The 24,837-nt window shown below is 37.8% G+C and overlaps 2 long non-coding RNA genes across 2 annotated transcripts; both read left to right on the top strand.

Moving 5' to 3' along the window:
* The first annotated feature begins 1,992 nt into the window (after window positions 1-1,992).
* On the top strand, window positions 1,993-6,582 carry LOC114316131 (uncharacterized). Its single transcript, XR_014360398.1, has 3 exons — window positions 1,993-2,760; window positions 4,006-4,091; window positions 5,352-6,582. It is a non-coding gene; the product is annotated as an uncharacterized LOC114316131 (long non-coding RNA).
* Window positions 6,583-12,783: 6,201 nt separating this feature from the next.
* On the top strand, window positions 12,784-24,445 carry LOC145819636 (uncharacterized). Its single transcript, XR_014360397.1, has 6 exons — window positions 12,784-13,178; window positions 13,264-13,343; window positions 13,947-14,067; window positions 14,172-14,267; window positions 14,781-14,822; window positions 24,383-24,445. It is a non-coding gene; the product is annotated as an uncharacterized LOC145819636 (long non-coding RNA).
* Window positions 24,446-24,837: the final 392 nt, after the last annotated feature.

Below are 24,837 nucleotides of genomic sequence, written 5' to 3'. Positions count from 1 at the left end.
TCATAATCCATGACCTCATCAATGATTTGGCTCAAGCAATTACAAGGGACATCTTTTTTAGGTTGGAGAATAATTTAGAGGGTGGCAAGTAGAAGAAAATTTCAAACAAAGCTTGACATTCATCTTATGTTGCTAGTTAATATGACGAAATCAAAAAAAATTCAAAGCTTTCGATGATGCCAGATGCTTACGAACCTTCCTAGAGTTTTTGCTGCATAGTTACAACTACATAACGAGGTACTTACTTCATGATTTGTTGCTAGTGTTAATGTCCTTACTTGAATTGCGTTTGTGTAGTTTTCGGATAGATGAACTACCAGATTCTATTGGAGATCTAAAGCGTCTACGGTATCTTGATGTATCCCATTCTTGGATTGGAAAATTACCTGACTCAATAATGACTCTACAATTTACAAGTCTTGTTTTTGAAATCTTGTCATCAACTTGAGAAGTTGCCTCCAAACATGAGAAACCTGGTGAACCTACACCATTTTGATATGACCGGTGCAAATATTCGATCATTAGAAGAGATGCCGCTACAGATAGGTAAATTAACAAAGCTACAAACATTGTCAAATTTCATCGTGGGTAAAGGTAGTGAGCATAAAATAGGAGAGTTGAAAAACTAATCACACTTTGGTGGGCAATACACATATCAAAACTGGAGAATATAAGTTCTGGTAAGGATGTAAGGAATGCCAATTTAATATCTAAGGAGAAGTTAAAAGAGTTATCACTAGAATGGGATGTCTCTCATAGTCCACAGAATGACAAAATTGATATCAATGTGCTTGACATGATAAGACCTCGCAATTTGTTGGAACGACTTACCATCTGTTGGTAATTCCAGATTATCTAAATGGGTGGGAGATGCTTCGTTCTCTGAAATAGTGTCTATTTGATTAGAATATTGTAAATATTGCACATCTTTGCCGCTGCTTGGACAACGACCCTCACTTAAACACCTTTACATTGAAGGAATGAGTGCAATAAAGCGCCTCAGTTGTGAGTTCTATGGGCAGCAATGTGGTGACAAACTTTTCCCCTCTCTAGAGAGATTGAGCTTTGTGAATATGCCAAAATGGGAGGATTGGTCTACTTTTGAAATCGAGGGAGTTTAGCCGTTCGGTCAGCTCAGTGAGCTTTCCATCATATTGTGTACGAGACTCAAAGGAAGATTACCCAATTATCTTCCTTGTTTAAAATCTCTTAAAATTGAATGATGTCCCGAACTTGTTGGAAGATTACCCAATGATCTTCCTTGTGGTAAATCTCTTGAGATTAATCGTTGCTCACAATTGTTGATTGATGCTTCGAGACTTGTGTTTCCATCACTCACGTCATTGTTTATGAGTCATGTCATGCTTCCAAGCCTTCCAGCACTCTTAGAGATGAAGAACAAGCTTGACCTTGATTCCTTCACCTTGGATATTAGTTTTGTTACAGTTCCTGATTCCTTTTACTATCCAAGCATAGCTGATGAAGTGTTACTAGATAATGCAACGTCTAAGAATCTGACTTCAATAACGGCTTTGGACATTTCTTATGTTGAAAATCTGGTGTTCCTACCGACATGGTTTACTCGAGGTTTAATGGGACTCGAGATATTAGACATTAGTAACTGCAAAGAATTCGTGATGCTGTGGGAGAATAATGTGAGACTGCAACATTGTCTCCCTTACCTCTGGCATTTGAAGATTTATGGATGTGACAAATTCATTTGCTTTTTTGAAAAAGAGTAAGAAAAAAAATTAAGAAGGTTGGAAAAAGGAGCAACATGAGGGGCTTTCCTGCATGACGAAACTCGAGTATTTACATATTAGTGATTGTGGAGTGCTGGAGAAACTGCTACGCGATTTGCACACCTACACATCTTTTGGGGTGCTTAAAATGGATAATTGTAAAAGTCTTGTCTCTTTTCCAAAGAAAGGTTTGCCACCTATGCTTGTGATTGATACTTGCAATGCTACCCGAGTTGATGACACTCAATAATCTCCGAGTGTTGTGGGTTTCTGCATGTGTAAAGCTCACATATTTAACACCAATAGGTGGGCTACCGTCCATGCTAAATCAACTTCAGATTGAGGTTTGCAGAAAATTAGAGTCACTTTTTGCTGAGGAAGGGATCAAAATGGATGGTCTATCTCTTGAATCTATTCGTATCCAATATTGTGAGAGGCTCAAATCTTTACCCAATGCCAATAATCTCAGAAATCTCGGTCAATTGGAGATAAGATCAAGTTATAATCTAGAGTCCCTGTCACTTGGTTCTCTTGACGAGAACAACAACAACATCAACCAACTCACTTCGCTTCAAGATCTGTGTTTACAGAATTGCAGAGCAGGAATGGTCTCATACTTTCTCAAGGAAGGGAGTTTCCCCACCAACATCACTTCACTTGAAATTGGGAATACCATAGTGGACGTCGGTCAACTTCTTCCACCTCCATCTCTATTAGAGCGGGGTTTGCACAAACTCTCTTCTCTTACCACACTCACACTTGAAGGCCCAGCTTGGCCATGGGAAGAAGAAGGGATGTTCCTGCCCACCTCTCTCATCAAATTGATCATCTTCAACTTCCCAAATCTGGAAAGACTCTCTTATGAGGAGTTTCAAAACCTCACCTCTCTCCAAACACTTGATATCTGGGGATGTAATCCAATATTGAAACAAAAGTGTGAAAAGGGGAAAGGCCAATATTGGCCCATCATCCAATACATTCCTTATGTATATGTATATGTATAAGCAGCCAACTGCAGGTACAAATAAATATCTGTCATACCATTTTTTTTTGTTTATTTCTCAATACCAGCATCATCTCATATCTTTATTACAACAGAGGGTTTTCTCTTTCTTTTTATTTTTTTTATTTTTTCTTCTTTTTGGAACTTTAACACAACTGAGGGTTCCAATTTGTTGTGAATGACAAAATTTTAAGTACAGTGATTGAACACATGAGGAAGCCCTAAAATATTCCAATACGAAACAGAGAAGAAAAAACAGGGCAAACTAAGCTTCAGTAATGGAAAGATGCAAGGAATAGCACAGAAGAAGAATATTTCAGAGAAAAGAAAATAGCATAGCATAGGAGAGAGAATTAAGGGGGGGGGGGACCTTCGTTACAATCATATATCTCTTTGATACAACCCTAACAAAAAAGCTTTATACCCGCTTTGGATAAAAGTTAACTAATCTTTTAACTACTTTGCTAACTAACTCTATAACTTCAGCTCAAACTAGACTCATTCAGCAGCTTGGACTGTGTATATATTTTATATATTAAAAAGTGAATATATAACTATATTCCAAAACTATATTTTTCTACTTGTAATATATTTGTTAAAATATGAATTTTTGTTTGAGATTGATGTCAACTACATATTGTCTTTGTTAAGTATAAATAAATATTATGGTCTTTGTTAAGTATAAATAAATATTATGTAAATAGAAAGTACTATAATTTTATTTCTTTAAGATTTGTATGTTTGAGAGGTTCTATCTCGGTTGGGAGCGAGTTTCTTATAGGTTTCCTACTTAGGAGCATGGAATTGTGTCTCTTAGTAAAAAACAACACCGAATTAGGAATCTCCTGCTACTAAGGTCTGGTCAACTCAAATTGATCAACTCGTGTCTTCAACTATATCTTCACATCGGCTCTCAAAATTCTAATTTACAGCTTCTATTTTTTGTCTGTATCAACACACAACAATGTTTTTACGTTCATTCCTTTTCTTTTCCTTTCATAAATTTCCTTTTCCTTTTCTATCTATATAGCTCTACTAAATGGATGAATTTCATTTTTTTATTTTATTTTATCTTTACCCTGACTCTACTACAAACATGCAGTTGTGGCTTTGAATACTACATTCTTTTTGTTGTTTAGATTGTAAAAGTGTATTTTTCTATATTTTCTCAGTGTTGTGTATTAAAATTTAGAAAAATATTTGTGGACAGTTTAAATAGTGAAACCCACTAACTATTGTTATTACCTCTTTGTTATCCAGGGCTTTGTTGTTGTGGAAACAAACTTTAGGATGGATTCATACTCATTGTCTAAACTGCATTGCGAGATTTTCTGCCTCTTTTCAAGGTATGTTAGAAATATGCTTGACAAAGACTTTGGCCGCTCTGATTTAACTTAAAGCTTCTTGGCTTTGGAGAGAACTACAATTTTGGATGCAATGGGTTGCTATGTTTTGAGTTTTACAATTGTCATGAGGTTTTAATTTTTTTTTTAAATTGTTTTTAATGTATTGATTTACTTTTGTCTAGTCATGGTGAAAGCTCTCATAAGTAATGAAGGAGTAAGAGATAAATCAAGAAAATTGAGAATGAATTCCTTTCCAGAGATTTCAATTGAAAAAATCTCCCAACTGCACACTATCAGGCATGACTTCCATTGCTAGAAGGGAAATTTTATTTAATTTCATGTTGTATTTCTATACCATTCTCCATGCATGCTAGAAAACATTTGACAGTCTCGTCAAAATCCATGTGGGCAATCTGTTGCAGTTGGAGGGATTTAGGCTTGATTAAAGGGAAGTTGAGAAGCCACCTGCCCTACTTGGAGTATTATTTAGAATTCAAATCCAAGGTAAATATTCAAAAAAATATATGACACTATTTGAAATTGGTACACCGCATAGAGTTTTTCTGTTTGTTTGTTTAAATTTGCATGTTGTTCTGTTTAGACTTGTTATGAAGTGGGTGATGAAATGATTCTCTTGTCTAAGAAGAAAACAAAAGGGGAAGTTCATCTAATAGTAACAAATGGTTCTCGTCTTTGATAAAATGGGGTTCTTTCCAGATTATGGGGTTGACCTAAGACCGAAGCATCTTAGCAGACACTAGAGAGAAATCCCTAGTTACTTAGCCACTACAAAAATCTTCTGGCAAACTCCAAAACATGAAATATTAAAAAATGTTTCGAATGAGAGACTTTTCTTTAGATATATTTATTCTACTAGATCATAGGACATTTAAAAAATAGTCAATTACACTTTACTAGCTTGGTGCCACGTTAGGAAGTCATTGCTCGTAGTTTGTATTTCCTTAAATGCTATTCATCAATGAAGGGATAAGTTTGTCATCAATGTAGGGTAGAATATCAACTTCCAAATCACCTTGTTTCTGAAATTACAAAAGAAAACTTGTATAATGCTTTAAAAAATGGCATTATGGTAGAACATGCAAGTATCAAGTCCTAGTTGTCTATACCTTAATCTTATCTTTTGAGACCAAAATTTATCTTAACTATTCTATCAAGTATCAACTTTATCTTATCTTTTGTGTTCATGTATATTTCTTCAAACATCTTATCAACTTATGGATTTGTTTCCTTATCTTGCAGTAAGTCTTTGCATGAGAATATGGCGGTTTGTTCTGGAAAGTCTCAAAAAAGATCACAGTGAAAGCAGAAATGCTCGTCCACATCTGAGAATTCCCCTATCATCCAAGGCAATAGATTCTGTGTGCAATCTGCAAGAAGGGATTTGAAGAGGAGAAAGAAAGGAAAAGGAAAGAAAGGAGAGATGAAATAAATTGTACGAACTTGCTTTTTTGTCTGTTTATCTTGGTGGGATGGGCTTTTAATAAAGCTCTTTTAGCTTGAGTAGTAACCCATTGTTTGGAGGAGTATTTGGAATGCAAAGTCTCTTCTGGAGGTTGTGCTGCGTTGGCTTATTGGAAATGCAGGTCTATGAAGATTTGGAAAGATAGATGGATTCCAAGGCCTTACTCTTACAAAGCTATTTGTGTTTCCAAAGTCCTCCATGCCGATGCTAAGGCTTTCTCATGACATACTAGTTTGGCACTTCACTAAAAGTGGCCTTTTTTTATGTTAAGTTGGCATATCATTTGGAGATGGATTTGTGAAGCAGAGAAACACCAGTCAGTTCAGATGGTGGGAGTTTTGAAAGGGCGTTTTCAAGGAAGATTTTGCAGCTGAAAATTCTAAATAAAGTGAAAATATTCTCATGGAAAACATGTTCGAATATCTTTCCTGTTCAATCAAAGTTGAGGAGGTGCAAAGTAATTCAATTTGATGACTTCACTATTTCCCTTTTGCTGCACAAGTTTGGTCTTTAAGCTCTCTTTACTCTGTTCTCCATATAGGCCCAGCTCAAAATTTTCTTTTCTTGATTCAGGAGTTTAGCCAACAAATGGATGTGTTGCGTTTGGGATTATTGTTTTTCATTTGCTGAAGTATTTTGAACAATTGCAATGATTGCGTTTTAACTAGAAGAGTCAATCAGCAGAGGATGTTGCTAGGCATGTCGCTGATTACTTATAACACAGCTCAAGATCACTACTCCTGTTCAGCAAAAAGATGTTTACAGTTGCCAGTTGGAGGGCTTTGATGGAAGGTCTGTTTAAAATCAATTTTGATAGTGCTCTTTTCTAGTTTTAGCTTGTAAAAGTGTATTTTTCTGTATTTTCTCAGTGTATTGTGAAAAAAATAATAGAAAGGATATGTGGACAGTTTAAATAGCAAATCTACTAACTATTGTTGTTATTACCTTTTTGTTCTCCAAGGCTTTGTTGTTGTGGAAACAAACTTTAGGATGTATTCATAATCATTGTCTAAACCACATTGCAAGATTTTGTGCTCTTCTCAAGCTATGCCACAAATTTGCTTGAAAAGTACTGTGGATGCTCTGATTTAAAATAAGGCTTCTTGTCTCTGGAGAGAACTACAAACTTTATATAGAAATGTCATGAGGTTTTTTTTTATTGAATATATTGATTTACTTTTATGCAGGCATGGTGAAAAATCTCATATATGATAAAGGAATAAGAGATATATCAAGAAAATGTTTGGAATGAGAGACTTTCCCTTTAGATATATTTATTCTACTAGATTGTTATATATATATATATATATATGTATATATAAATTGAAGTCATTGCCATTTACCATTTACTAGCTTGGTGCCAAATTAGGAAGTCATTGCTCATTGTTGGTATTCGTCTAAATTCTATTCTTATATTTGCCATTCATTGATGGAAGAATCAATTTTTGTGCTAAAAATGCAGGGTAGATTATCAGCTTCCAAATCTTTTTGTAACTGCAATTACAAAGAAACCTTGTACAATTCTTTCAAAGAAAACATGCAAGTATCGATGCCTAGTTGTTTGTAACATCATGTTATCTTTTGGTACATTTTAAGAAATTATTTCATCTTTTAACAGAAGCTAACACTACAAGAAAAAGCATTTTTGCCGACCACTTTTAGCTACCAAAACTAATTTAGTCGCCAAAAGTCACGGAATTGGCTACCAAAAATAATATTGGTCGGCAAAAGTCAACATTTTAGCTACTAATTTTTTTTAGTAGGGGAATGTTGATTATTGGCTACTAAAAAAAATTTAGTAGCTAAAGATATTACAATTGGCGACTAAAACAATTTTTAGTAGCTAAACATATGACAATTGGCGACTAAATAAAAATTTAGTAGCCGTAGAGGTACCTTTAGCAACTAAATTGTTTGGTAGCCGAATGAAAATAAAAAAATTAATTTTTAATATTTCCCGACCAAACTTTTGGTCGCCAAATGTCAAGTTTCGGCGACAAAATTTCTTTTAGTCGCTGTATACCTACTTTCGGCTACTAAATTGTTTGGTAGCCGAATGAAAATTAAAAAATTAATTTTTAATCTTTCCCGACCAAACTTTTGGTCGCCAAATGTCCAGTTTCGGCGACAAAATTTCTTTTAGTCGCTGTATACCTACTTTCGGCTACTAAATTGTTTGGTAGCCGAATGAAAATAAGAAAATTAATTCTTTTTATTAAGAGGTTGTACACCCACCATCCAAAAATATTAATATCTTATTTTTTTATTATCTCAAAATATTAATTTTTTTAAAAAATTAATTATTAAAATAATATGAATTTCTTATTTTGTCCTTTTTTTAAATCCATTAATAATACAAAAAGTACAATTATGACAATTGATATGTCTAAAAATATATACTATCAAAAGGTGATTTTGAAAAATTAATATTTTTAAAATGTAATAATTGTATTATAAAAAGAAATTAAATTCTGAAAATAGATTATTATTTTTAGATGGAAGAAGTAGTCGGCTTTCATTTGATGGTTGAACACATCTTTTAATAATTGGGCCCTCACGCGAAAGGTGTGCTAAAATGGGCAACTTGTTATTGGCTGTTTGTCGATAGTTTTACATTGCAAAAATTTAAAGGCATAGTTACAGGTCAGTCTGATGAATTTAATTTTTAATAATAAATTTATTATTTTTAAAAAGTACTATTAAACTATTTATACTTTTTACATCATCATATTTCAATAGCACTAATAAATTAAGAATAAATCAAAATTCACAAATAAAAGACAAAATATCCCAATTATTTATCATTTTAATAAATTTTTCAATATTATTACCAGTACTAATGAAATAATCATTTTACAGACACAAAACATATATTTAAAAAGTTTTAAAAAAAATTCATTATCAAAACGAGGGCTAAGTGTGTAAAAAAAATTCACTCATGACTTATGAGTAAATAAATCTGATTTGTAAGACTTATTTTTAAATTTATACTTTCTAAATATTTCTAAATTTTGTAATTTTTTTTTCACAAACTGAGTCATAAAACTCCAATAAAGTAAAAAGTATAAACAATAAATAAAATTAAAAATATTAATTTAACAAGCCTGATCTATTTTTCACATCTCGAAAAAAATTAGCAGCTAATATTTTCACAAAATTTTATCTTAATTTGAAATTCCCCCTCAAATTGGGGATTCCCCCCAAAATTTTGCCCTAACCCTTCTCCGTTTCTCATCTCACTCTCACACACAACTCCTTCTCATTCCTCACTACAAGAAAAGTGGGTATATGAGACGGAACTATTTGCGACGGCACACTTGCCGTCTCAAAAAAACAGAGTATTTGCGACGGAACCATTTGCTGTCTCAAAAAAGCAGAGCATTTGCGACGGCACTATTTGCCATCTCAAAAAATGAGAGCATTTGCGACAGTATTGAATTATTGTATTTTTTTTTGTATTTTTGGTATTTAGTGAATTTTTAAAAGATTTTTTTTACAAATTTTTAAATTTTTAGGTGCATTTATGTTAGGTGTGTCTAAAAATTTTAAAAAATACTTAAAATATTAAAAAAAATCAGTAAAAACAATATAACACGAAAAACAAGAAGTATAATTTTCTCAAAAGAGTTTTTGGAAAACTCTAACCTAGCATAGTGATTGTGGTTTTGAGATAGCTTCATATATATATAGTCACAAAATGGTTTGAATAAATTCAACAGTAGTTTTCTGTCGCAAAAGAAATTAAAAAAAAAAACAATGTCGTCTTACTCTTTTGATATAACATTTCTCTTTTCATTCATTTTTTAATCTTCCTGTCTTCTCTCTATGTCTCTATTTTTCTGTTCTCTCTCTCGTTCATCTATTTTCGTTCTCTTTCTATATATCTCTCTCATCGCTTGTTTCTCTCTATTTTTCTATATGTCTCTCTCTATCTCTTTTTCTCTCTGTCTCTCTGTCTGTCTCTCTCTCTATATCTCTTTCTCTCTTTATCTCTCTCTCACTTATCACTCTTCTCTCTTTCTTTCTCTCTCTGTGTCTGTTTGTCTGTCTCTCACTCTTCTCTCTCTCTCTCTCTTTCTATGTGTCTATCTGTCTGTTTATCTCTCTCTCCCATTGTGTTCACATTGCTCACTCTCTCCCTCATCTCTGTGTCTCTCTGTGTCTCTCACTCATCTATCTCTTCTTTCATCTCTTTTCTCTCTCTGTCTCTTTCGCTCATCTCTCTTCTCTTTATCTCTCTCGCTCATCTCTCTATCTTTGTGTCTCTCTGTTTATCACTCTCTCCCTCATCTCTGTGTCTCTCTGTCTATCACTCTCTCTCACCACCCATCTCTTCTATCACCTTCACCACTACTGCAAACACCATTCCACCACCACTATTACTTCTACTGTCGCTACTTCACCTCTACGACTACCATTACTACTACTATCGCCACCACTCTACTACCACCACTACTACTACTGCTACTACTACTACCATTACCTCTCTTTCACCCCTGCCACTCCATTTACACTACCACTAAAATATATATTAGTGAAAAATATTTTTATTTTAGTGAAAAATATTTTTCATTAAAATATATATTACCCCTACTTCTACAAAATAAAAAATAATAATATTTTTTTTCATTAAAATAAAAATGAAACAAATAAATTTTCAATCTTAATAACTAAAAAAAAAATTTAAAAAAAATTCATTAACTACAAAAAATATATATATATTAACAAAAAATAAATTTATTTAATTATTTTTTATTTTTATTTTTCATCCCCGCCCCTAAATTGATTTCCATTCCCGCTCCCCCCTTTATTTTTTTCCCATTCCCGCTTCCACACCCCCTCTCAAAAAAAAAAAATCCCTAATCTCAAACCCAAAAAATCCCTAATCTCTTCTTCCCCCCCCTCTCTCTCTCTCTCTCTCTCTCTCTCTCTCTCTCTAATGGGTCTTGATCCCTCTTTGATTTTAATGATTTAAGTGCAGAGTGGGTTTCTGCAAGATTGCAACTGGTTTTGTATCCGGATCGAAAATGCTCTGAATGTGCTCCCTTCGAACTCGCACTCGCACTCGCTAGGTTTGATTTCTGCCTCTCCCCTTCTCTCTTTGATTTTGGTTTTACCCTAATGACAGTGAGTCTTCGCTTTCCTTTTGTAGATCAGTTTATTACTTCTTTTAGTTAATTTCAATAAATTTCTTGATTTCTAATTTCGTAGATCAGTTTATTGCATTCCAGTTTATTCCCACTTGAAGGTTTGATGTTTATATAACATTTACTCTTGAGGTTTCAATTTGAAGTCACCTCTACTCTGTTTTATTTGCTTCCTCTGATGAAAATTGAGCTATTTCTTTTATGTATATCAGTATATGTATGCTTGTGGGTTTTTGTCACTGCTCTAATGCCCTGTTTTGGTTTTTATAGTGAAGTTCTTCATCTTGCTGTTAAATTTGTGGTGAGTATATACATTTTTATGTACTTGGTTAAGTATATACATTTATGTATGTATTTAGGGTATTCATGTATATATGTTTTTTTGGTGTTTTTGCATCTTTGTTTTGATTTCCTGTTTTGGGTTATTGGGTTTTGATGTCGTATCTGTAATGGAGGTTTCAATTTAATGAAATTCAAAGATAAGTCAGATTTGTTGAGCAGAGTTGTTGACTGTCTTTGACAATAGGTTTCAATTGTTCTTGCGATCATAAATAAATGTGGTCTCTATCACTTTGTGTTTGATTGCCCCTACTGTTGCGATCTCGAGTTACTTAATCCCCAACCCATTTTGTCTCCGTACCCATTGCTTCTCTTTCTCTTATTCTAATCTTCTTTTTCAATCCAGGGCTTCACACCCATTAAGTGTTTACGGTACAGAAGAGTTTGATCGCAATCTGAATCAACTTTCACTTTCTTTTGGATCGCCATCTTCATTGATCTTCCGTATCTGAGATTTGATCAGCAAAAAGGTATGTAATTCTCTTTCTTTCTCTGTTTCTGACAATGTAATGTGTCCTAAATATGCTCTAGAGAAGAGAAAAAAATGAAATAAAATGGAGAAGTGAAGGAGAAGATTTTGTTGCATAAATCACTCTGATAAGCTTGAATTTTTGGCTGAATAAAGGAACAAAAATTTAATACTACTTTGTTGGATTTGAAGTTGTTTTAGTGCCAGTGTTCTAACTATCTCAAGGTTTGATCACTCTACTTGGTAATCTTTTAAGCATTGATAACAGATGCCTAATGATTGAGCTAGGACTTGAGCATGTCTAAAATTGAATGGATTAACCCAGAAAAGTAGGGGGAGAGCTTGAAGTCGATCCTTTCTTGATATGTCCACATGAGTACTTTGCTCATCTTGCAGTATTGTGTTAAAGAAAAGATGGGAGGTGGAGTGGAGGATGCTTCACATAGATATTGAATTATAAATTTTAGATGATATCTGCAAGTAGATTTAGTTTTCTGGGTTATATTACCAAACACATTGTTCTTTAATGTTTCATAGACTTAAGTGCATCATTGTATTACCATCATTTTGCAGACCGATACTGTTGTCCTCTATGTGTGTCCACTTCTGTTTTCTCGTGGAAGGTAACTCTGGCTGGGTCTTGAATTTCATTCCTTTCATGTAGCTGGTGTTTTGAACTGCTGAAGAGGTACTAAACGATGAGACTTTTCTGTTAGGAGCGCTCTCTCTCTCTCTCTCATGTGTATTGTGTAGAATATATGTACAGAAATTTCTTAGCTTAGTTTGCATGTCAGGGTTGATCTGTTATCTAGTTACAGCATAGCCTAGTTCATTTTGTGTAGTATCACCAGATGGTGCATTTTTCGACTCTCATTCATAACCGTATCTCATTTTTTGTGCCAGTTGGACTTCATTTCTTTTTTTTTTATGGATGAAATTGACAGCATTGGATCTGCTTGAATGGAATTTGGATATGGTAATGGTGATAGTGAAGTGCAGGGGACGATGCTGGAGCTTCTCAATCAACTAGATGGATTAGAGCATCTAACAAAATCAAAGTACTGATTTCATTCTCTTAAACTAGCAACATGAGGGTGCTACTGCTCTGGGTCTTCCAGTTGCAACGAGTGCATATATGTATACATTGATCTTTGTAAGTAATTTGAGGCATTTTCTTTTAGTTATCTTTATCTGTCCTCTTATTTGACATTATTGTAGAATTTATAGCTATGCACACTGTTTGGTCTAAAATTAGTCATTTGTACATTATGGTTTTTTCATCTCATAGACTTGTTTCTAGACTTGATGGGACTTAAGGCTTGGTTTGGTTTGTTTTGTTTTATAGACTTGTTTCTATAATGGTTCAAAAAGAAAGGAAAAAAGAATAAAAGAAAAGAAAAGAGACTTGTTTCTATAAGGTTGAGGCTAACTTTAGGAGTTCAATATGCACCATTACACAAGTTATTGCATGGGGAATTTTCTTAGTTGCAATCTGACATTTTGTTTGATGTGACCAGATACAATCTTGAAGAAGTATTCATCAACTGTTGCCACAATATTCACAGGCATAACATCTGCTGCATTATTTGGCCACTCTGACTATAAACTTTATGTTAGGAATTACAGTTGTTTTCATCTCAATGCACCAGGTACTACAAGAAAGAGAAATATATTTTAATGATTACCATGTTATTTTCAGGCTTACCTTGTGTTTCATTTTCCCCCCCTTTGCAGTTCTTTTCTCCTCTTTCAAAGGTCAAAGATGAACAGCAAAATGGTGTGGTGGAACTAAAGGATGTTCAGGATAACCACAGGTATTTGCTTCTTGTTTTGTCTGTTATAATTCAGAATGCCTTCATTTCAAGGACGTGTTTGGAGATGTATGTGGAATTGGGAGATTAATTGTCTGTATGTACATATATATATTGAGTGATATATTGTAATGTGTACTAAGAATTATTATTCTTTGTGCAAAAAGGTTATATCGTGTATTTCTGTTTGCAGAAACACATACATGCATGTGCACATTGTTTGTTTTTGTTTTGATTGGCTCAATTACTTGCAAGAATATGTTGAGTGGAAAATTTTTATGGTTCTTGTGCTGTGCATTTTGTTTGTTTGTCAAATATTGTTTTCCCTTGTCAAGACATCCATTTGAATGTTAGTTTGGACGGGGGACACTAAATTTTGTCGTATCAGTTTACAGTAGCTTGTTGCTCATGTGTGATTCAGTGGCCTTTGTGGTAGTCAACATCCTTGTTCATTGGATTGATCAAATAACAATTTTAACTTAGATTTCATCTGCATCACACATTGTACAATATTGCTTCTTCAGTTAGTAGATTTATATGTCTATTATATTAGAAAAAAAATTATAAGTGCTTATCATGCCAACCTTTTGCACGTATTTACTGCAGAATATTCTTTAATATGTAAAATTTATGAGTACAAAAGCCATATATAAGCTTCATGGACAACATAACAATGGGATTTGGAATTGGCCTATCTGGTCGTGGTCGCTACCAGCTTATCACTGAGGTCTGGTTGCCTTTTCTAGCACATATATATATATATATATATATATATATATATATAAAACACTATTTAAGTTATTAATTTTTACTTGTTTGAGTTTCTTTCAGAGGTCTGCTTGCTATGCCAGAAAATGGGATTGGCTTGTTTCCAGATGTGGGCTTTTGCATATATAGCAGCACGAACTCTAGGAAGAGGATCAGTTGGTATGCTTTCTGTTATTTAAAAAGTTCAGTTGGGTTCTATGGAGGGAATTTTTTTTATGATGTTATGTTTTATTTTGTTTGCACATTGAAGCTTTTTGGTATCACCTTTAAGTATATTGAATTTATTGTTTAAATTCATCATTGAGGGGCATGATGCTCATTATTTTTTTAGCAAAAGTAAGGTGAAAATGTGATAAATCTGCAAATCAGTTTTATTTTTTTTCATAAAATGATAAACTGATAAACTGATAAATCATTATTTTATTGATAAATCTGCAAATCAATTTTATTTTAGCAAATGTGATAAACTGATAAATCTGAAAATCTGAAAATGTAAGGTGAAAATGTGATAAACTGATAAATCTGCAAATTAGTTTTATTTTAGCAAAAGTAAGGTGAAAATGTGATAAATCATTATTTTTTTTATGATGTTAAAACGCCGCTAAAAATCAGTTTTCCAGCAGTGAGTATGTCATCGTTTTTCTTACAAGAATTAATTTTTTACTTTGTCAGGAAAGAAGAAGAAAAAGAAGAAACCCCGGTTGCCTTTGAATGGTATATTTGCTGTTTTGTTGTATATCCCTTGAGACATCTCTCAGAGTTAGTTTGTTGTGTAACGCCCACAAAATAATAACAATAAACCCATCAAATAAGACATTCATTAACATATGAAATAACCACATTCTTCTATTCATCAGTGTTTCATTACAAAAGTATTACATGTTAACAACAAAGCAAAATGCCCTACGGGCTTACAGCTTTCCAAGTTAACACTTGGTTACAACAAAAGAGTACTAACTCATACACGTTAAGCCCTTGGCTTGTATTTACATGTAATACATCAAAAGTAAAACGACAACATTATGTCCGCCTCAAGCCTCCCAAGCTATGTCCTTGGAGGTGGCATGCTTCCTGTACCTGAAAATGATATTCCCATATAGGGTGAGCCACAGCCCAGTAGAAATACACTAAACCAACCATGAACAATGACTAAAATATTAGCAATTGATAGATGGTCAACACTGATACATGCGCATAAATCACATATTTATGTCAAACGACTTACAAGTCCAAGTTACTATTCTTTTCCCCTTTTTCAACAGATAGGCATATATGCACTACCCACATGCTCAACAGATATGTATAACAACAGTACCCACATTCTCAGATAAGCAAATAGGCTATATCCACATTCTACAACAGATATGTATAACAACATTATCCTCAGATAAGCATATAAGCTATATCCACACTTCACAAAGATAAGCATATGAGCTCTATCTTCACTTCTCTAGACAAGCATATAAGCTGTATCTACGGAGTTCATCCCCTATCTTCTCCCAACACTATCCGGTTTAGAGGTACATCCCCTATCTTCCCCTAAACCGCGGAGTACATCCCCTTTCTCCTCCTCTACTCATAACGTATACAAACACAATGGTTCTATATACAATCACCCAATACATACTGTTAATGTATTCTATCAACCGTCAAGTTCCATGACACATTTCATTGATTAGTTTTAGTTTACCTAATCATCATGCATTGTCTACAACAATCACGACTATCCTCCACCGATAGCCCAAAGCAGTTATTTCTAAACAGAAAATAAATGCACAATGGATATTCAATCAACATTTCATTTCCTCATTCTTCTCAATTAATTATCCCAATTAATTAAACAATGCAATTAGGTCAATTCCCATAATTAACATTTCAACCCTTAGGTCCCATCTTCACCAATGATTTAACATTCATTCCATTTTTCTATGCCAAAACATGCATCTAGGTTTATTATGAATAAAACCCCAACTTTTGTAAAATTGCACAAAAGCCCCAAACTTTCACAAAATTACCAAACCAACCCCAACATCTCAAAGTACCAAAATTTAAAGACAAAATTCATGGAGAGGAGTAGGATATTCCTACCTCAAACCCGGAGCCCCAAAGGAGATGAAGACCAAAACCAAAATGCTCCAAACCTCGAAATTTTCAGATCAAAAGGAAGCCCTCGACGATCAACAACTTTTTTGTAAAGGCCAAAGGTGAGCAAATCACTCCTACTAGATCAAAACCTAGAGAGAAGGTAGAGTCTAGAGTGAGAGGCTCAACAATGGTGTTTTTGGAAAAGTAGGAGAGAGAAGAGAAAGTGAAAAAGTGATTTGAAGAGTCACAAATTCGGGACTTTAACCCGGGTCTCCGCTCGAGCGTAAAACACCCCGCTCGAGCGGCCACTCACAGACTTACGCTCGAGCGGCCAACCTCCCGCTCGAGCGCAGAATGCACTCGCTCAGCACTTTTGCAGAACCAGACCTACGCTCGAGCTCCCAACCCTACGCTCGAGCGTACAACACTGCACAACAAATACTGGATGGGTGTATTCCCCGCTCGAGCGCCAACATCTCCGCTCGAGCGGACAGACCAAAAATCTGGGCAACTAGTTTTGGTTTCTAAACTCAACCAACCTGAAACAAATCCGCCCAACACATCCTATAACTCAATTACGAAGTAAAAAGGATGCAAACAAGATAAAAAGCAACAACTAACATCCACGGACACATGTCCGGATCACTGTTCAACAAGGGTAAAACCTGGGATCGCTATAACCTCCCCCCCTTAAAGAATTTCGTCCCCGAAATTAAACACAAGTTTTCAAAACAAGTTTTCCTCCATTTTAAACAATGTTACATTTTAACATTCAACAATTCGACCCATTACCGGTCATCCCCTCCTTTAACAAGAGGCATTCACAATATGTAAACAACATATGTACTTTCAACATGCATCAACATTATGCACTATCTTTCCAATTTCAACAATATATTCAACATATACCATGTTACAATCAACTTCCACATGAGGCAAGTCCCAAAACATACTTCCAATGACCAAAACATTTCAATGTTTCACAACTTAAAACATATATAAAAGCTCTTAAGTTTAACAAAATTTAATTACAAGATTACATATCAACAAACAAGTCTGGATATTTCTCTCGGACTTCCAACTCACGTTCCCAAGTGGCTTCCTCCACTCCGTGATGTTTCCACAAGACTTTCACCAAAGGAATGGTCTTGCCACGCAGGACCTGATCCCGCCTATCTAAGACCCGAACCGGTCTCTCCTCATACGACGCATCCTCATCTACCTCTAAATCGGTCCAATCCAGCACATGTGATGGATCTGGCTCATACTTCCGAAGCATACTCACATGAAACACGTCATGCACTCCGGACAACAGCGGCGGTAAGGCTAACCGATAAGCAACCTCACCAATCCTCTCAAGGATCTCAAAAGGACCAATAAACCGAGGGGATAACTTCCCACTCTTCCCAAACCTCATCAGGCCTCGCCTAGGTGATATTTTCAGAAAGACATGATCACCTACTTCAAACGCCAAAGGCCTCCTCCTACGGTCGGCATAACTCTTTTGTCGACTCTGGGCTGTGACAAGCCTCCTACGGATAAGCTCAACTTTCTCCGTCGTCTCCATAACCAACTCCGGACCCAACAAAGGTGCATCACCCACCTCGGCCCAACAAACTGGAGACCTACACGGTCGGCCATACAAGGCCTCAAACGGTGCCATACCGATGCTAGACTGAAAACTGTTGTTGTAGGCAAACTCTACCAAGGGCAAGTGCCTCTCCCACGTCCCACTGAAATCCAGGACACAACCCCGAAGCATATCCTCGAGGATCTGAATAGTACGCTCGGACTGCCCGTCAGTCTGAGGATGATAAGCCGTACTAAAGGTCAACTTAGTGCCCAAGGCACTCTGCAAACTCTGCCACAACCTAGCAGTAAAACGAGGATCTCTATCTGAGATGATCGTCACTGGGACCCCGTGCAATCTCACTACGTCCCGAACATACAAGTCGGCAAGATGATCTACCGAATCTCTCACGCGCATAGGAATAAAGTGCGCCGACTTAGTCAACCGGTCTACAACCACCCAAATAGCATCACTACCCCGTTGAGTCCTCGGAAGACCTACAACGAAGTCCATAGTGATATGCTCCCACTTTCACTCGGCAATAGGCAAGGGTTGCAACAAACCCGCTGGCCTCTGATGCTCGGCCTTCACTTGCTGGCAAGTAAGGCACTTCGATACGAAAACAGCCACATCTCTCTTCATACCCCGCCACCAAAACTGGCGACCCAAATCCTGATACATCTTAGTACCTCCCGGATGCACCGCAAGGCGCGAATGATGAAACTCTCGGAGTACTTCCTCTCGGCAAGACTCCGGTACAAACAAACAGTCTCGGTATCTCACACTCTGGTCGGGATATACCGTCAAACCCTTCTCAACTTTCCCACTGGAGATCTTCTCTCGGAGGGATTCTACCTCAAGGTCACCTCTCTGTGCCTCTAACACTCTAATCACAAGCGTAGGCTGTGCAACAACAGAAAACAAGGCCGCAGCCTCAACAGATTCGCCCAGTAGCAAATCAAACTCACCAAGTGCTCCCAACATCTCCCATTCTCGGATGGCTATACAAGCTACATCACTAATGGTCTTCCTACTAAGGGCATCGGCCACAACATTGGCCTTCCCTGGATGATAGTGCAGCTCAAAATCATAATCCTCGATGAACTCCATCCACCTCCTCTGCCTCAAATTCAAGTCTCTCTGTGTAAACAGATACTTCAAACTCTTATGGTCCGAGAACACCTCGAACTTCTCACCATAAAGGTAGTGCCTCCAGATTTTCAAGGCAAAGATCACTGCTGCTAACTCTAGGTCGTGTGTGGGGTAATTCTTCTCGTGTATTTTCAACTGACGTGAGCCATAAGCTACCACTTTCCCCTCTTGCATCAACACACAACCCAAACCCTCTCGTGAGGCATCACAATAAACCGCATAACCCAACCCTCTCTCTGGAATAATCAACACCGGAGCGGTGGTCAATCTAACTTTCAGCTCTTGGAACGACTTTTCACAAGTCTCACTCCACACAAACTTGACTCCCTTCCGAGTCAGTCTAGTCAACGGTGACGCTAACCTAGAGAAATCTTTCACAAACCGACGGTAATACCCAGCCAATCCCAGAAAACTGCGGATCTCAAACACACTCTTAGGCTGTGCCCAATCCTGCACTGCCTCAACCTTGGATGTATCAACAGACACCCCTTCCCCGGATACCACGTGGCCTAAGAATTTAACTTCCCTCAGCCAGAACTCACACTTCCCAAACTTGGCATACAGCCTATGGGCTCTAAGTAACTCAAGCACCACTCTCAAGTGTTCCTCGTGCTCCTCCTCAGTAGGCGAATAAATAAGGATGTCGTCCACAAAGACGACCACAAATCGGTCTAAGAACTCCCGGAAAATCCGGTTCATCAAGTCTATAAAGACCGCCGGCGCATTGGTAAGCCCAAATGGCATCACCAGAAACTCATAATGGCCATACCGCGTACGGAATGTCGTCTTAGGAATATCCTCTTCCCTGACCCTCAACTGGTGGTAACCCGATCTCAAGTCTATCTTAGAGAAACAACGGGAACCCTTCAACTGGTCAAACAAATCATCTATACGGGGCATAGGGTATTTATTCTTAACCGTAGCCCGATTCAACTTCCTGTAGTCAATACACAATCTTAAGGCACCATCTTTCTTTTTAACAAAGAGGGCCGGTGCTCCCCACGGCGAAACACTAGGGCGAACAAAACCCTTATCTAGCAATTCCTGGAGCTGAACTTTCAACTCAACCAACTCTGCTGGAGCAAAAAGGTAAGGTGCCATAGAAATCGGCGCCGTGCCGGGCACTAAATCAATAGAGAACTCTATCTCTCGGTGAGGTGGCAAACTAACAAGATCTTCGGGAAAGACATCCGAATACTCACAAACCACCCTCGGTAACACAACCTGGGTCTCACCACTCTCACCACTCTCAAAGCTGGCGAGTAGACTACTAAGCTCACTTCGCCCTCGCGAATCAAACCCCGGTGGCAAAACACTACCAACCCGGTCTCCCAAGAAATGGAACCACTCCCCGCTCAAGGTACATAACGTGACCCTCTGGCGGTAGCAATCAATAACAGCCCGGTATGACGATAACCAGTCCATACCCAAAATAACATCAAAACCCTTCATGGGCATGACAACAAACGGAAAAGGAAGCCTATAATCGGCGACCTCAATATCACATCCTCTAACACCCTGTTTCAGGATCAACTCACCGCCCAAAGGCGATACCACACAAATAGGAGATGCTAACTGTGCTAACTCCAATTCCAAAACCGATGCAAATGCAGCAGATACAAAAGAATGAGATGCACCCGTGTCTATCAACACACTAGCAACCGAGTTGCAAAACAGAAAAGTACCTCTCACTACTGATGGAGCTGGTACCAAATCCTGCGCGGTAACAGCATACACGCGCCCCGTAGGCCCCTGGTCTACCTGCTCACCTCTCGGAGCAAAAGACTGCTGCACAGACTGGGATGACGAAGCTCCCGGATTGGCCCTCAAGGCCTGCACAGACTGAGCTGGCTGAAAACCCTGCGTCTGCCTAGAACCAGACGCTCCCGATGTGGCACTCAACTGCGGGCAAAACCTCTTCAGGTGCCCAGGCTGTCCACACTGATAACAAGACAAGGGCTGCCCCCTGCCCGAACTCTGACTCTGCGGTCTAGCTGAAGAAGAAGCAGCTCTCTGACCCCCACCCTTCTGCGGGCAAACAGAAACCTTGTGACCCAACTGGCCACACTTGTAACAGGTGAAATCCCCCTGACCACCTCTCCCGGAGCCTGCACTCGGCACTGGGAAGGTCGATCTAGCAACACCACCCTGCGATTGCTGAGGGTTAGAACCCCTCTGCCTCCTGCCATCACCCTGGCTATCCTGGCTCCTCTTGGAGCCTCTCTGCCCCTCATCCTCCTCCTGCATCATGAGCTTCATATGAGCTGCAGCATCCACTAGGTGTCTATACTCTCGGATGTAAGACCCACCAACCCTCAACTTGAGGCCCCGCCTCAACTTTCGCTCAAACTCATAGCAACGGCGTTCCTCAGACGCCACCAGTTCAGGTGCAAACCTGGACAGACTGGTAAAAGTAGCCTCAAACTCGGCCACCGACAAGCCCTGCTGATTAAGCCGGCTGAACTGATCCCTCAGCTTCTCCCTAGCTACTGCAGACAAAAACCTCTCCTGAAAAGCATTTATAAACGCCTCCCAAGTACCACCAACACGAGCCTTCTCATACTTCCACCATTGACCCGCATCTCCCTTCTGTTGGAAGGATGCCAAGGTCACTTTCAGTGCTCCGTCCTCGATGCCAAGCATCTCGAACGTCTTACTCATCTGCTCTAGCCACTCATCAGCCTTCAGTGGCTCCTTCGGATCCCCAATAAACTCATCCGGATTACACCGGAAGAACTCCCTCTTCAAGAAGGAAGGCCCTGCCTCAGCTGCCTGATTCCCAGCTCTAAGAATACCCAAAGCTCCTGCTATCTCTCTGGCTAAGGCACCCATGGCCTGCTGACCCACTGGCTCGGCCACATTGGCCTGACCAACTCCCTCCTGCACTGCCGGAATCTCCCCCGGTAACGGTGCTTCTTGCCTCGCAGGTCTACCACGCCTAGCACCTCTTCCTCGTCCTGACATCCTAATAAAGGTAACACAGAACGTTAGCACATTCACAAATGTGCCGAAACTAAACACTCACGTCCTAATGCATGGACAACTGTAATTCACTCCACGTAAGCACATAAACACATAAGCATTTACGAATTTCATTTCCGGATAATGATAGTCCCGAGGCGTTACTAGAGTTCCTGTTAGAAATAGCATTGATCAAGTGCTTTTCCAACAAGACTCCCAGAAACCCAAGGATCCAATCAACATCCCAGAAATTAAATCCCATACCCACATAGTCACATAAACATGTTATCAATTAAGCACATAGCATATGATACTACATCTAAGTCTCTACCAAGCGAGACAAACCCATTGTGATACTAATCACTTCCCACGTACCCAAAGTATTCGAACCCGGTACGCTCTGATACCAAGTTGTAACGCCCTCAAAATAATAACAATAAACCCATCAAATAAGACATTCATTAACATATGAAATAACCACATTCTTCTATTCATCAGTGTTTCATTACAAAAGTATTACATGTTAACAACAAAGCAAAATGCCCTACGGGCTTACAGCTTTCCAAGTTAACACTTGGTTACAACAAAAGAGTACTAACTCATACACGTTAAGCCCTTGGCTTGTATTTACATGTAATACATCAAAAGTAAAACGACAACATTATGTCCGCCTCAAGCCTCCCAAGCTATGTCCTTGGAGGTGGCATGCTTCCTGTACCTGAAAATGATATTCCCATATAGGGTGAGCCACAGCCCAGTAGAAATACACTAAACCAACCATGAACAATGACTAAAATATTAGCAATTGATAGATGGTCAACACTGATACATGCGCATAAATCACATATTTATGTCAAACGACTTACAAGTCCAAGTTACTATTCTTTTCCCCTTTTTCAACAGATAGGCATATATGCACTACCCACATGCTCAACAGATATGTATAACAACAGTACCCACATTCTCAGATAAGCAAATAGGCTATATCCACATTCTACAACAGATATGTATAACAACATTATCCTCAGATAAGCATATAAGCTATATCCACACTTCACAAAGATAAGCATATGAGCTCTATCTTCACTTCTCTAGACAAGCATATAAGCTGTATCTACGGAGTTCATCCCCTATCTTCTCCCAACACTATCCGGTTTAGAGGTACATCCCCTATCTTCCCCTAAACCGCGGAGTACATCCCCTTTCTCCTCCTCTACTCATAACGTATACAAACACAATGGTTCTATATACAATCACCCAATACATACTGTTAATGTATTCTATCAACCGTCAAGTTCCATGACACATTTCATTGATTAGTTTTAGTTTACCTAATCATCATGCATTGTCTACAACAATCACGACTATCCTCCACCGATAGCCCAAAGCAGTTATTTCTAAACAGAAAATAAATGCACAATGGATATTCAATCAACATTTCATTTCCTCATTCTTCTCAATTAATTATCCCAATTAATTAAACAATGCAATTAGGTCAATTCCCATAATTAACATTTCAACCCTTAGGTCCCATCTTCACCAATGATTTAACATTCATTCCATTTCTCTATGCCAAAACATGCATCTAGGTTTATTATGAACAAAACCCCAACTTTTGTAAAATTGCACAAAAGCCCCAAACTTTCACAAAATTACCAAACCAACCCCAACATCTCAAAGTACCAAAATTTAAAGACAAAATTCATGGAGAGGAGTAGGATATTCCTACCTCAAACCCGGAGCCCCAAAGGAGATGAAGACCAAAACCAAAATGCTCCAAACCTCGAAATTTTCAGATCAAAAGGAAGCCCTCGACGATCAACAACTTTTTTGTAAAGGCCAAAGGTGAGCAAATCACTCCTACTAGATCAAAACCTAGAGAGAAGGTAGAGTCTAGAGTGAGAGGCTCAACAATGGTGTTTTTGGAAAAGTAGGAGAGAGAAGAGAAAGTGAAAAAGTGATTTGAAGAGTCACAAATTCGGGACTTTAACCCAGGTCTCCGCTCGAGCGTAAAACACCCCGCTCGAGCAGCCACTCACAGACTTACGCTCGAGCGGCCAACCTCCCGCTCGAGCGCAGAATGCACTCGCTCAGCACTTTTGCAGAACCAGACCTATGCTCGAGCTCCCAACCCTACGCTCGAGCGTACAACACTGCACAACAAATACTGGATGGGTGTATTCCCCGCTCGAGCGCCAACATCTCCGCTCGAGCGGACAGACCAAAAATCTGGGCAACTAGTTTTGGTTTCTAAACTCAACCAACCTGAAACAAATCCGCCCAACACATCCTATAACTCAATTACGAAGTAAAAAGGATGCAAACAAGATAAAAAGCAACAACTAACATCCACGGACACATGTCCGGATCACTGTTCAACAAGGGTAAAACCTGGGATCGCTATATGTTGGGATTTGGGGAATATATATATCTGTCTCAATTAATTAGCTTTGTTAGCCGTCATGATGCTGCCATCATTTTGTTTCACACTTTGGATGCATTTCAGCTGCGGAGATGCAGTGGAAAATGTCTCAAGACCTTGTTGCTGAGAACTATATGATGCCTAGGCCCTGCTGCTTATTATCTGCATTTTTTACACCTTCAAAATATTCTGTAAATGACATTTGATGTAGAATTTTTTGTACAGAGGACATCTTTTTTGTATGATTTTGTGTTTGTATGGAATTATTATTTTGGGTTGGATTGTATTTGATTTGTATAGAATTTGATGTTAAAAGATCAAATTTTTGTATTGTTGAAACGAAATAGAAATAGATATATGTATTATTTTGTTTAAATACGGGGTGCAGGTTGCACGAAATAAATACAGGTTGTGAATAAATTAATTATAATAAAAAAAAACACTAAATAAAGTTTTTGGAAATTAAATGTTTAGTAGTGAAAAAAAAAAAAGAAGTGAATTTATTAGTGAGTAACCAATTGGTAGCTAAAAAGGAAATC

Source organism: Camellia sinensis, chromosome 2 (genome assembly GCF_055761805.1).
Source record: "Camellia sinensis isolate YWXY chromosome 2, ASM5576180v1, whole genome shotgun sequence".
Taxonomy (NCBI): Eukaryota; Viridiplantae; Streptophyta; class Magnoliopsida; order Ericales; family Theaceae; genus Camellia; species Camellia sinensis.
This window is presented reverse-complemented; position numbering and strand designations above follow the sequence as displayed.